The sequence below is a fragment of the Micropterus dolomieu genome, linkage group LG12, assembly GCF_021292245.1.
Source record: "Micropterus dolomieu isolate WLL.071019.BEF.003 ecotype Adirondacks linkage group LG12, ASM2129224v1, whole genome shotgun sequence".
Classification (NCBI taxonomy): domain Eukaryota; kingdom Metazoa; phylum Chordata; class Actinopteri; order Centrarchiformes; family Centrarchidae; genus Micropterus; species Micropterus dolomieu.
In genome coordinates this window covers 5,611,993-5,625,757 of record NC_060161.1, presented here as the reverse complement: position 1 = coordinate 5,625,757, position 13,765 = coordinate 5,611,993, and the positions used below count along the sequence as shown (strand labels likewise).

The 13,765-nt window shown below is 44.2% G+C and overlaps 3 long non-coding RNA genes across 3 annotated transcripts; 2 read left to right on the top strand and 1 right to left on the bottom strand.

The window, feature by feature from the left end:
- Positions 1 to 2,290: 2,290 nt before the first annotated feature.
- Positions 2,291 to 5,507, bottom strand: LOC123980757. Its single transcript, XR_006827550.1, has 2 exons — positions 4,746 to 5,507; positions 2,291 to 4,630 (listed from the first exon to the last, which is right to left on the bottom strand). It is a non-coding gene; the product is annotated as an uncharacterized LOC123980757 (long non-coding RNA).
- On the top strand, positions 4,772 to 7,011 carry LOC123980756. The gene is made up of 3 exons (XR_006827549.1): positions 4,772 to 4,963; positions 6,173 to 6,253; positions 6,587 to 7,011. It is a non-coding gene; the product is annotated as an uncharacterized LOC123980756 (long non-coding RNA).
- Positions 7,012 to 8,844: 1,833 nt separating this feature from the next.
- On the top strand, positions 8,845 to 13,187 carry LOC123980978. The gene is made up of 3 exons (XR_006827632.1): positions 8,845 to 8,998; positions 12,179 to 12,289; positions 12,721 to 13,187. It is a non-coding gene; the product is annotated as an uncharacterized LOC123980978 (long non-coding RNA).
- The last annotated feature ends 578 nt before the right edge of the window (positions 13,188 to 13,765 follow it).

Below are 13,765 nucleotides of genomic sequence, written 5' to 3'. Positions count from 1 at the left end.
AAGGAAGTTTTTCCTTGCCTCTGTCACCTAGTGCTGCTCTTGGTGGGAACTGTTGGGCTTCTGTAAATAACATCACAGAGTTCGGTCTAGACCTGCTCTTTATGAAAAGCGCTGTGAGATAACTGTTGTTGTGATTTGGCGCTATATAAATAAAACTGAATTGAATTGAATTGAATTGAACATCTAGTGCACCAAGTACGACCACTGACAGATACCAGGAACATGTAAGCCTCACTGTTTCTGCACCACAGCCGATTAGAAACCACATGAAGTTTACAAAGGCATCGTCAGGTGAGGATCAAGGCTCCTCTCACTGTGTTTAACTAGACAAGCAATCTGCAAATCTTTTTTATTTTTTGAAATACAACAGAAACACAAAATAGTACTGACAGCCATAATTTCAAGAAATACAGTATAATAAAAATATAATAAAAGAGGCTTGTTCTACAGACCAAGTTCGACTTGGATTCAAGACAAAGCTGGGAGGACGATTTGGATCATACGTTTAAAGATGAGGAGGGGAAAGAAGTTCTATATGCGCTCATACAGTTCACATTTGGACATCGCATTTATTGGACAGACCAGCAAAGGTTAAACCAGACATGGACCCTACTTGTGACGGATGTAGGGAAGCCCCTGCATCACGCCTCCATATGTTCTGGCTTTATCCAAGACTGATGACTCTCTGGAAATCTATCTGTAATTCCCTGTCAGTAGCGTTGGGCTCAACAATCACTCTCAAATCTTCATAAGGGCGCCCTCACCTGCTCTTTAACTGCTGGTTCTTCTAAACTGAAAATCAGAGCAGCTCGTGTTGACTGGCTTCATGACGAGCTCCACTGAAGGGATTAGCTATTTGATAAGCAACAAAACGTTTTGTTTGGTTTGGGAACCATTTATTTCCCATTTCTCCTCTCTGGGTGCTGCTGAGATCACCCCCCTACTCTGCCATCAGCCTCCTACGTTTTAACTTTTGGCTGAGAATCTGGAGACCCCCCCCCCATTTCTTATTTATTGATTTCGTATGTACTTTAGTTTGTGTGTGTGCATGTAATTTACCTTTAAAAAAAATATTTACTGTGACTATTGTTAAAATTGTCAGGCTTGGGAATGTTGTTGTTGTTTTCTTTAAATGAAATGCGCCTTCACTCCCTCGGTCCAATGCATGTTACGGTACAGTTACTAAATGACTTAGTCGATTTGAATAACAGGAGAGCCAGCCTTCACTTACTACATGCCTTATGAAAGGGGAGGTGGTATTATTGGGTGGCCCAGTTAACCTCAGCAATGGTATATGTCTCCTTGACAACCTATTCCAGATTTAAATTCATATTCATAAAATATCCAGATGTGGTACTGAGTTAAAGGTGTCCCTTTGTTAGGAAGACAGTCTCTGCCTCCCACAACACCTGGGCTGGGATGTATCCATCATATCTCAGTTTACTTTATTAAACCTGGTTTTAAAGATGGAGGATTCAGAATCTGGACAGAGGGAGGTTCTCTTTTGATCAGTTATGTCAGAGATATCAAATTCCTGAAAAAGCTGCATGTCATCAAAGTCTAAAGGCATGGTGTGAGTAGCACCACTGGCAGCGCCGGACGAAACGTGCTGGGGAAGTTTTCCACCTCCTCAGCATCGGATACCTTAAATGCACAGAAAACTGACATAGAAGGGAGAGTGCCCGTTTAAAAACAGACTGTGGATCCAAAGTTTAAATCACTTCTATATGAATGGCTCCTGAGAACGCACACGACCCCGGTTACATCGGATATCTCCTAATGTTGCAGATACGTGCTCCACATGCTCTGATGAGAAGGTTCTTTACTTCACTGTTTACGGGAAAGCCCGAGAGTTCAAATATTGTGGAAGAATGTTAGCCAGCGTCTGTCCGTGATTATGAATAGAAAAAGTCCTTTAAACGCTGAACTTTAAGCACACAAGCCACGTTCTGGTGGCTGGGAAGACATGTCAATTAGTGAAACGTGTAAAGACGTGCGTGGAAGTGATACGTGAGGACTCTGCATCCTGTGTTGATTGTTCAAAATTCAATAAAGGTATTGTTAAATGGTAAAAGTACAATGTCTGGATTCACATCTCTTTTGTTGCACATTCTCATGATTTATGTGACAGTAAAACACCTGTCCAAGGACTGCAGATGAAATCTATTTCATTTATGTGCACTGTTCCTGTTAAATGAAAGGGGAGAATAATGAATATTAATGCAGCTCAGTGTGGCCCGATGAATATTTATGGACCAGGATCAGCTGTTATCAGGTGTAAATAAGCGTGTTTCTCAGGTATTCTGCTCACATTTACTCTCTGTTCCAAACTCCATTCACATTTTCAGCATTTATACAGAGGAAAGTCTGAATGTGTTACTAACAGGGCTTTTGCTGCTCTGCCATCATCTGATCCCGATCCCCCTCTTATTACTTCCTCTCACCAGCCCCATATTGTTGGATTAAGTGGGATTACTGAGGATTATCTGTTCTCCCAGCTCTGAGGAAACAACCACAGAGCCCAGATCAGGTTCACCTGGACCACAAGTTCTTCTCTGTGAATTAAACAAGACAGAAAAAGACAGTGAGGAGTTCTCAGAGTGTCTGAAGCTGAATCAGAGATTGTTGAAGGGAACAGGCCCGGGTTCTCGTCTGTTTAGATCCAGATCTGTCTCAGAGTACACAAACTAAAGGTTCTTTCTAGTTGGGAAAGAACCCGGACTGAGGAGTGAGAGAACTTCAGATCAGATCTGCAGACATCACTGAGCTCAGTGAATCTGAATCACTGTGTCACAGTAAAACCAGATGGATCCAGTATCTACAGACAGCTGGAGGTGACGACCGGTTCTGATCCGGTCAGTTCCACCTTCAAACTTGCTTACTGAGTTTAAATGTGGGCTCTTTTGAACAGATTTTGGTGCTGCAGACGATGTGAGTTTGTTTCAGTGTTGAACCTGAACCTTGGAAGCTGTGATTCAGACCCCCCCACCCCCCGAACTGATGAGACGAAATTATCCATAACGTGTGGCATCACTTGCTGTTGCCATGGAGACGGTGATGGGTTGCTGGAGGCGAGGAGTCACGGTAACAGATCACATCACACACGCAGAGTGTACCGACACATTCACAGCGAGCTGACCGGTTTATTAGGAACACCTGGAACCTGGTCCTGACAGCTGTTATTTTGTCCATGTGGATCAGTGAGGCAGCGTTTTCACTCCCGACGCCGTCTGTGGTCTCTGCTGGTCACCTGACCCTCGCCTCACAGGTTGTAGCGTTCCGGCTGCTGAGCTATTTGTTGAGTCAGCTGAGTCTCTGACAGAAAGATCAGGAAACTCTGCAGATGATGTTCTAACAGAGCAGGAAGTCTATCCGATCCTCAGAGTCAAAGCACAAATAGCTGCTGATGCTGAAACCAGTTTCCTCTTGTTCTCTTCTCAGGCCTCTTTTCTCCATGTGGGATTCCAACAGAGGCGCTCTGAAGCTAAATGGAGGGCCGAAGTTAACAGAACTGCTTCTTTCAAGCTGCTGGAGCTGAAGAACACAGATGGAAACACAGAGTAGATAATGAAAGTGTCTGGGGGGTCCAGCTGTAGAGGAGCGGTGGGAGTGTGTTTCCAGGACTTTCTTACCTTCTTCCTACAAAGTCAAGGAGAAAATGATTGAGGGCTGTTTATTGCTGAAAACCTTGTTTTTGTTGAGGCGCAGCAGACGGGTTAGCGGCGCTTAATGTCCTGTGTGACGGTAACAGTGATGAGGATTTGTTTTTAGGAGGTGTTTTTAAATGTACTGAAAATCCAAAGCTTGACAGGAATCATCAAGAACCTCATGTTGCTTCCTCACGGAAATTAGCTGACAGGTGTGTGCAGCAGCTTCTTCACTGCTCTTCCTCAGGTGCACGCTGAGGCCAGGGTGAAGTTGGAGGCTCGTGTTTCCCTTGATGAATTTTACGCTGATGGGTTCTCAGGGTGGCAGGGCTCCTGGCCCGGACGGTCGGTCCTGCTGGTCGGTGTTGAGTGAAGACTTGTTGGAGGAGAGGTCGGCTGCCTCTGAGCCGCGGGAGGGCGCTCATCACTTTGCTCACCAAGAAGGGAGACCTGCAGGAGCTGAAGACCTGGAGACCAGTTTCCCTGCTCTGCACAGACTATAACGTACTGTCCCGGGTCCTGGCCCCCAGGCTTCCAGAGGTGACGGCTGCTGTTATCCACGCTGATCAGACATACTGTGTGGCCGGCAGTGTCACTTTAATGTGTGATGTTTTGGAGGTCTCTAGCTCGTTGGCTGCAGACCCGGGTTGAACTCCTGGATCTGTGGTGAACTCTAGCTGCCTTTGGGTTCAGCCCAGGCTTTATAGCCCAGATCCAGGTTCTGTATAGTCACACTGCAGGTGTTCTAAAAATGAATGGGGGTCTGAGAGCTCCTTTCACTGGTCAGAGGGGGTCACACCGGGCTGCCCTCTGTTCTCTGGTCATCGAGCCTCTGCTCCATAAACTGAGAAATGATCTGAGTGGCGTTTGTTTGGTGCCGTATAAATAAAACTGAATTGAATTTACAGTTTTGGAAAGAATAGAGAAGATTTAATGCTGGAAATGGTCTTCAGATCCCAGAAGCTTCAGATGGTGCTGGGTACCTGCCAGGTAGGTATTAAAGGGAGGAGAGAGCAGACTAAATACAAGCTTTGCAAAAGGAGAAGCTAAAGAAACAGCTGGGACAGGAAACCTGTTATTAAAGACAGGTGCGTGTACCTGGGATACTGAAGCGGAGAGAGAGCTGCTGGGTGAAGAACAGAGGCTTTGGTCCTTCCCCCTCCGGGCCAGCAGGGGGCGGCAGCACCTGTAAAGTCCTGAAAGCCGCAGCTGGCTGCTTGTTGTTGTTGTTGGAGGAAGCAGCGGTCCGTTATCAGCAGGGTGTGTTTCTGACAGAGTCGGAGGAGCCTGGTCGTGTTTCTACAGACTGCTGAGAGGTAAGGACAGGTGACTCCCTCTCTCTGAGCTCAGGTGAGGCTGCTACCTCTCTGCTACCTCTCTGCTACAGGAACCCGCTCCCTGTACTTCACTTTAGCTCCAGCGTTAGCCGCTTCCTGTTAGCCCGCAGCAAACTCTCCAGGAACTCCGGTTCACCGTTACGGGCTAATAACGGCACATTACCGGCTAATAACGGCACATTACCGGCTAATAACGGCACGGTAACGCTGCTCTTCGGTACCGCGCAAAGGAACCGGATGGGCGGTGAACAATTCGGTACCGTGTCGGTACTTTACAGAAACATAGCGAGGCAAAGGCGCCCAGTTGTTAACTAGCTCACACCCAGAGCTAAGCTAAGCTAACAAAGTTAATGCTAACATTTAAAGTTAAAGACTTGAAACCGAACCAGTTACAAGCTAACTGCTAACAGTACCGGGGTCCAGTCCAGTTCTGTTGTTCTTGATACTGCTAACAGTACCGGGGTCCAGTCCAGTTCTGTTGTTCTTGATGCTGCTAACAGTACCGGGGTCCGGTTCTGTTCTGTTGTTCTTGATACTGCTAACAGTACCGGGGTCCAGTTCTGTTCTGTTGTTCTTGATACTGTACCGGGGTCCAGTCCAGTTCTGTTGTTCTTGATGCTGCTAACAGTACCGGGGTCCAGTCCAGTTCTGTTGTTCTTGATGCTGCTAACAGTACCGGGGTCCAGTCCAGTTCTGTTGTTCTTGATACTGCTAACAGTACCGGGGTCCAGTTCTGTTGTTCTTGATGCTGCTAACAGTACCGGGGTCCAGTTCTGTTCTGTTGTTCTTGATACTGCTAACAGTACCGGGGTCCAGTCCTGTTCTGTTGTTCTTGATACTGCTAACAGTACCGGGGTCCAGTCCAGTTCTGTTGTTCTTGATGCTGCTAACAGTACCGGGGTCCAGTTCTGTTGTTCTTGATGCTGCTAACAGTACCGGGGTCCAGTCCAGTTCTGTTGTTCTTGATACTGCTAACAGTACCGGGGTCCAGTCCAGTTCTGTTGTTCTTGATACTGCTAACAGTACCGGGGTCCAGTTCTGTTCTGTTGTTCTTGATACTGCTAACAGTACCGGGGTCCAGTCCAGTTCTGTTGTTCTTGATACTGCTAACAGTACCGGGGTCCAGTTCTGTTTTGCTAACAGTACCAGTGTACGTGTACAGTATGTAACTGCAGTGTGTTGTGACAGATGTACTACTATCGCTATGACAACGCTGAGGTCAGCTGCTGCTACAAATACCTGATGTTCAGTTACAACATCATCTTCTGGGTGAGTTACCTGATCACATGTTTACCTGATCACATGTTTACATGTTTACCTGTTTACCTGATCACATGTTTACCTGATCACATGTTTACATGTTTACCTGTTTACCTGATCACATGTTTACCCGATCACATGTTTACCTGTTTACCCGATCACATGTTTACCCGATCACATGTTTACCTGTTTACCCGATCACATGTTTACCTGATCACATGTTTACCCGATCACATGTTTACCTGTTTACCCGATCACATGTTTACCTGATCACATGTTTACCCGATCACATGTTTACCTGTTTACCCGATCACATGTTTACCTGGGGCCTGCACCACGAAGCAAGTTCAACGTACCCAGGATATGTTTTCGTTATCTGGTTTCATTAACCCGAACAGTCGGGATAAGCGCTACCACGAAGCTGGTTATCGACTCGGTAAGTCAACCCAGGGTTTCCCAATCCAGCATAAAAGAGGCGGAGTTAGCAGCAGATGACCAGTCACAGACATGAACAGGTCCACTGTCAGCAGAGCGTCATATTTTATGAACGAGCATTAAACCGTAACACTACAGAAACACGACAGCAGCACGGCTGCAGCTGACACATGCAGGGAGACAGAAACTCCCTGACAGTGTGAATGTCTAAATGAACAGTAGTATATTGTGTTGATTTAAAGTGTTCTTATGAGCTGGATGAAAATATCAGCCTTATTCTTTCAGCTCGGCTGTGTGTCGGCGTCTCCACATTAAAAGACTCGGGCACTGAATAAGTGGTATTCCCCCTCACTTTAAAAAACTTGTCATTCCTTCAAAAATGAGATTAATTTAAGTGTTCCAAACGTTGTTCTAAATTAACTTCATAAAGCAATGAAACAAAACTCCATTCATGCCATAAAATGAGCTCAAATAAATGCTCCGTACTTGTATAGTGTCTGAAAGACTGAATGTCAACATCTAGGCTGCTGAAAGCTCACATGATGAACATGAACATGACCGCAGTCTCTGTAGCAGGCCTAAGAAAGCTATACTAACCTAAAATAAACAGCCTACGTTCATATTAAATTTAGTATTTCAATATCCCTACCAAACTGCTCCTAATATTGAAAAATAAAACCCCTTTCATTAAAAAATATTAAAGACATTTAAAGGCAGTAAATAGGCTGATCCTGCTGTGCTGTAAAAACCTGCAGGCTCAGTCTCTGCAGGATTATATCGCTGGAGTCAAGAGTTTCTCCACATCACCTCTGCAAACATAAAGCAGCCTATTGGCTAAAACAGTCTGTGGGATTTCCTACAGATGGTGACGTCATTTTCACAGAGTTAGTCTCTGATCTGGAACAGAACCTGTTCCGGAGCAGGTTAGCCGTTCAGCATAAGTTACCATGGGAAGAAGTGAACCACCTTCGTGGTGCTGAAAACCCAGCAGGGTTAACCCTGAAGTTACCTGGATAAGCTCAAATCCTGCTTCGTGGTCCAGGCCTCAGTGGGGTCGTTTGCCACGATCGTCGATACCGCTGGTTCGTGAGTGCTCCTGGTTGCTGTAACGACAGCCGTTATGTTTGTTATAACCACCCGAGGCCACGTCTGAAGACCATTGTTGGCATCTTCACCTTACATAACCTTATTAAGTTTGATTTTTCTGTGTATTACTTAACGAACAATCCAAATATGCATTAAAATGAATAGTGAGTGTTTGCCCATGTATTTTTGTGAGGACCTCAATTGTAACCTTCAAGTTGAGGACATTTTAGAAAGAGAGGACTTTTTTTTAGGAAGCGAGGATGTTTTTATAATGAAATATTTTGGTGTCAAACAGGCTTTGAGGTATGCAATGTCCTGTTTGGTGGGTGTGTAAGAGGTGTTACCCAATCAGCAGCGACATTTAAATAAACACTAGCCAGATTACAATGATAGTGACGTGCGGTGTGCTTCAGTATGCAACAGAATCAAAAGAATCAGAAGGAGCTTTATTGCCAAGTAGTGTTTTACACATATGAGGAATTGGCTTTGGTTCAAAGTACCACCGTTTCGGTTTAAATAAACATTTTGATGGGTCTGAAATCAGCCCTGGTCGGGAGCTCATGCGAGAGTCGAGCCAGAACCTGAGACATCAAACTCTGAATTCAGACTCACAGCTGCAGGTATTACACACATAATATTACAAGTTAATTATTGCACAGAACCACAAAATCACAACTACACGCACAGACAGAGGACTTTAGGCAGCTTGTTGTAGGTTAGCAATGAGATGTGAACTCAAATCTGCTCCTCTGGTAGCTCAGTTTGACACTTCACTGATTAATAATTATAACATTGAGTGTTCAAATCCTGATGAGTGGGTTTTCTTCCTATAATTAGTTTTATATAAATATTAGGGGTAAAAGGTGCAAAATACTATTAAACAACTTAAGTTTTTCTTTGTTGAGACAATAAAATAATAAATTTGGTTTTGTGACATGAAGGGAAAAAGAGACTTCCTGTCAAATCAACACCAGTGTGAACATTAAGAAGAAGCCTGACTGATGCTCAGTAAATGTGATTCCAGTGGATTTCAGTCTCTGAGACGTCACATGTCGAGTCACACAAGGTGCAGCTGCTGAGTATAAAGGAACGAGCAGGAGAGTTTGTTCCTGTGAACAGAGCTGATCTGTGTTCAGAGCATCGACGCCTCACACCAAACAGACGAGAACTCACAGACAGAGTGCATGATGGGACTGAAGACGCTGCTGCTCGTCTCTCTGCTCGGCGTTCTGGGTAAAAGTTTCTTCTTCTTTAACACGGTTTAATGTTGGAAAGGGGCCACGCTGGATTCCTCCTTTTTCCAAACCACCAGTTTTCAGCTTCTTATTTTCAAGCTAACATGATTTTAACAATTTCACGTGTAAAACTATAACATGACGTCATCTGTGCATGAACATCTTTTCTTGTTATTTGGATGCATTTTTAGAAACAAGCTCAGTTTTGAGAATAAATGACACAAACACCAGTTTGTTGAGATCTTAAAACTGTTCCTACAGTCAATAAAGTCACACACTGGTGTCTAAAGAGGAAACTCTGCAACATAAAACTCCTCAGTCAAACAGAAATGAGCTTCTTTCAGCTCTGAAGCTGCAGATATTTAGTGGGGAGAAACTAAAGAGAACTCGTGTTAAATGTTTAGTGAAGCACCGTTTCTCTGTGATTGTTGTGTGAAAAGAGTTTTAGGTTGTGGAGATGAACTGTGATCTAATTAGTGTCATCTAATATTAAATGATCATTATCAAATCATCCTGCCAGAAACTATCTGCAGTGGTTGATTCATCAAAGATTAACAGCAATGAGAAGAAATGGTTTTATTAACACAGATGTCAATATTATAAAAATATTGAGTAAGAATGACATATATTCAATACGCTGTATAGTTGTAATACAGATTATAAATGTCATTCCTGCTGGTGCGTTCATAGACACACCTCTGGACTCTGACAGTCAGCTGCTGAACAACATTTTTTCATAACACTAGAAACACCCAAATTCACAGGAATGTTTTCCCGGTGTGCTTCCTGTTTGTCTTCAAAAAAAGAAATAGACAATAAATAATAAAGGAACAAATACACGAGGGTTCTCAGGTTTACAATGTCTGGCCCATGTCTAGTTGCTGATGGCAGAAGGAATAAAATAATTTGCATATTGGTCAGTTTTCTTTTTTGGGGGGGGGGTGGTGAGGTAGCGCTATCTCAAGGGCATTAAACAGAATTCCTGACTAAGAACGTGGTCTGAATGACTCATCGACATTTATTCATTTAGCAACTTACAGTTGCTATTTATCAGAGGTCATACACCTCTGGAGCAACTAGTTGGGTTAAGTGTCTTGCTCAGGGACACAATACTGGATGTGTCACAGTGGGGATTTGAATACGGGTCTCTCTCACCAAAGGCATATGTCTTATCCACTGCAACATCACCATCTAGCCTTCTGGACCACTCGTTTTTTTCAGAGGGAGCTCAGGTCTGTCAGCTATACAGTTTTACAGTGCTGAGGCTATTCTTGTCCTTCACAGACAATCCATAAAACCAGCAGATAAAAGACATAAGATCCTCTGGGAGATATTAAAAGAATTCAGTGATCGCATCAAGTGGAACCTTTGTTGACCCCGTTTAGAGATTGACTCTGAGGGGACAGCAAATTTACAGTTACACAAGCTGCACACTCTACTACTCTACTACTTTACATTGTAGCAAAGAGTCATTTCTTCAGTGTTGTCACAGGAAAAGATTTAATCAGATATTTAACAAATATGAGGGGTGTACCAGCAGGAAGAATTTCTCTCCAGGAAATAACGTGTTGAATTAAAATAGCTTCTGCTTGTTGAAGCTGTTTTACTTCATATTTGTTCTAATTATAAACTCAAACAAACAGGACTGCAGTGTTTGTTTGCCGTTGTGCGTCCTGTCAGCTTGTTATTTATGTCCTCAATCATCAAATTATAATGTTTAACACTCTGAAAACAGCTCTGTAGTGCAGTAAAAAGTACTCTGAGATGTACTGCATTAGAGGTAGAAAGCAGCACTAGACGAAAATAAAGTCAGATATCCTGCAGTCTAAACTCTATCAGAACAAACTTTATTGACGCAAATGTTGGAGACACCACTTTAAGGTCAGAGGTCAAAAAATGTGAATGTCTCGTCTTCCCCTTCAGTGCTGGGGGAGGTGAGCCGTACTACCGTCCCAGTACCTGGAGCTCCATTCCCCATCAACAACAATGACCCCGACCTCCAGAAGGCCCTCGTCGTCGCCATCAACCACTACAACACCAAATCAAACGACGCCTTCCTCTACAGAATCTCCTCCATCAAGAAGGCAGAGAGTCAGGTACGACACATCCGGGCACTCTGTGGGGTCAAAGGTCAACAGCAGAACAGCTGGACCTCTCTGGTCCTTGTCTGGTCCAGAGTCTGGAATCCCTTAATGACTGACCTTCAAACCGTCTCGCTCGGTGTGTGTGTAAGTGGGGGATAAGTGGTGGCGTAGACCCCCTCCTCTGTTCAATGACGGCTTCTCAACCCTGGTGTAGATGCTTCCTTGACACCTCTTTCAAACCATCCATCTTCTCTGTCTAAAATGTGCACCTGGTGGTCCTCAAAAGAGTGTCCTCTGTCCTTCAGATGTAACATCTGAAGGACAGAGGACACCCTTCAGATGTAACATCTGAAGGGTGTCCTCTGTCCTTCGTCATTGAACAGGGGAGGGGGTCTACGCCACCACTTATCCCCCACTTACAATGCTGTCCTTTCATCACTTCCCAGGAAACTCAACAAACGTAACCTATTGGCCTCAGGTGAAGATACCAACGATGGTCGTTCAGTCTTGGCCTCAGGTGAAGATACCAACGATGGTCGTTCAGTCTTGGCCTCAGGTGAAGATACCAACGATGGTCGTTCAGTCTTGGCCTCAGGTGAAGATACCAACGATGGTCGTTCAGTCTTGGCCACAGGTAGTCTGAACGACTGTAACGACTGTCGTCACAGCAACTGGGAACACTAACGAACCAGCGGTATCGATGACCCGGGCCAACGACCCCACTGAGGTTAAATAGCTGAGTTTCCCTGCCAGTCAGTCAGAACTGAAGAAGTCCTTTGGATGAGGGACGAAACGTCTTCCAGTATCTTCAACCAAGTCCAGCTGCCCTTGACTTTAACCTTCATTGGATTACTATGACCTGGATGACTGAGAATCTTCATAGACAACGTAATCAACTAAAGTTCTCAATGTAGCGGAGTAAAAGGTTTGCTCCTGATGGTCGAGCCAGCTGAGTGTTAGTGAATGAGAGACAAATTCTAAAGCACTGTGTGACTGCAGCCATCAGCAGTTACCCAGGTGACGTACAAGTACCTCCCACTTCTACTTAAGTACAGTACTTAGTGACTCTGCTGTCTCGTGTGTTTGTTGTTCAGGTTGTTGCAGGGACTTTGTACATCGTGGATTTGGTGATTTCCAGGACCGTCTGCCGTAAACCCCCCAGCGTCCAAAATCTGTCCAAATGCAACTTTAAGTTTCCTCGCAAGGTGAGTCTGAACTGGTGCACCATGGGGGGTTTGTACAGGTGAACACAATATATCAGGAACACCTGGAGGGACGTTCTTTGACTGGAAGATGAACTGCTTAGAATTTGGAGGTCAAAGGTCACTGGGACCTCACTAAAAACATCTGTGGTCATTGGTCAAGAACTGATGACCTGATTTCACAGCTGGTTGGAAATGTGATATACAAACTGTGGTATACAAGGACAGCTGTTCACATGCAGTTGTTATGATCACATTACTACCAAGCAGGTGTGACAACACAAGGCACAGTGATATTACTGACCAGTCCAGCAGGAGGAAGGACAGCTCACTGTTTTTTCCTCTTCTTAACGTCCTCTGCTGTCTCTTTCAAACAGGATTTGTAGGTAAAGGTCTTTTAATGTGAAAAATCCACTTCCTGTTGTGTTTTCCAGACGCTTCAGTGTCACGTTGAGGTTTTGGTGGTTCCCGGGCAGAAAAAGACCAGGACTCTGGAGTTCAGCTGTAAAGCCTGAAACCAGCAGCTGCCTCCACCTTCTTCATCATCATCCTCCTCCCTGATGGAGTTCACTGTGATGGTGTCGTCGGCTCCCCCTGCAGCTCCTCATCTGTAACACTAAACCTTTCTCACAAGTTTTCCTGCTGATTTATTTCTGTATTTACATGTAGTGAAGCAGAAACTGTGCTGTCTGTAATCTTTGGTTGTGCTGAGTGCAGACGAGGCCACCTGCTGGTCAGGAGGATGTACAGCAGCAGGTGGCCTCTCCTACAACACACACAAATAATTTCAATCAATCAATCATTCAACCAATCAAAACTGAGTTCAGACCAGAATTTACCTTTCATTTAATTTTAATTTAAATCACTGTAAATTTATAATAATAAAAACACTGCAAACCAAGTAGTACATTATGAGACTGAATTTCTTTTCTTTAAAGTTTCATTACTTTACTGATTAATATTCTCTTCAAGATAAAAAAAGATCACAAACACTAATTATTTATGATGCAATTAAGGTGTTTTAACTGGATTTCAAAGGAATACAAGCCGTGTTCAAGGATAGTTTTTGTAGTTGGAGGTAAAAAATTTCTGAGAACGCAGCATCAGACTCCCAGCTGCAGGTATTACACATATAACAAGTTAAAGCCCCCCTCCGGTGTATTTTGACATTTCTAGGATATTTCATATTTTTCAATTCAATTCAATTTTATTTATATAGCGCCAAATCACAACAACAGTTATCTCACAGCGCTTTTCATAAAAGAGCAGGTCTAGACCGTACTCTGTGATGTTATTTACAGAAGCCCAACAGTTCCCACCAAGAGCAGCACTAGGAGACAGAGGCAAGGAAAAACTTCCTTTAAGAGGCAGAAACCTCGAGCAGAACCACGGCTCAGGGTGGGCGGCCATCTGCCTCCACCGGTTGGGGTGAAGGAGAGAGAGAGAGAGAGAGAGAGAGGGGAGGGAGGCAGCCTACAC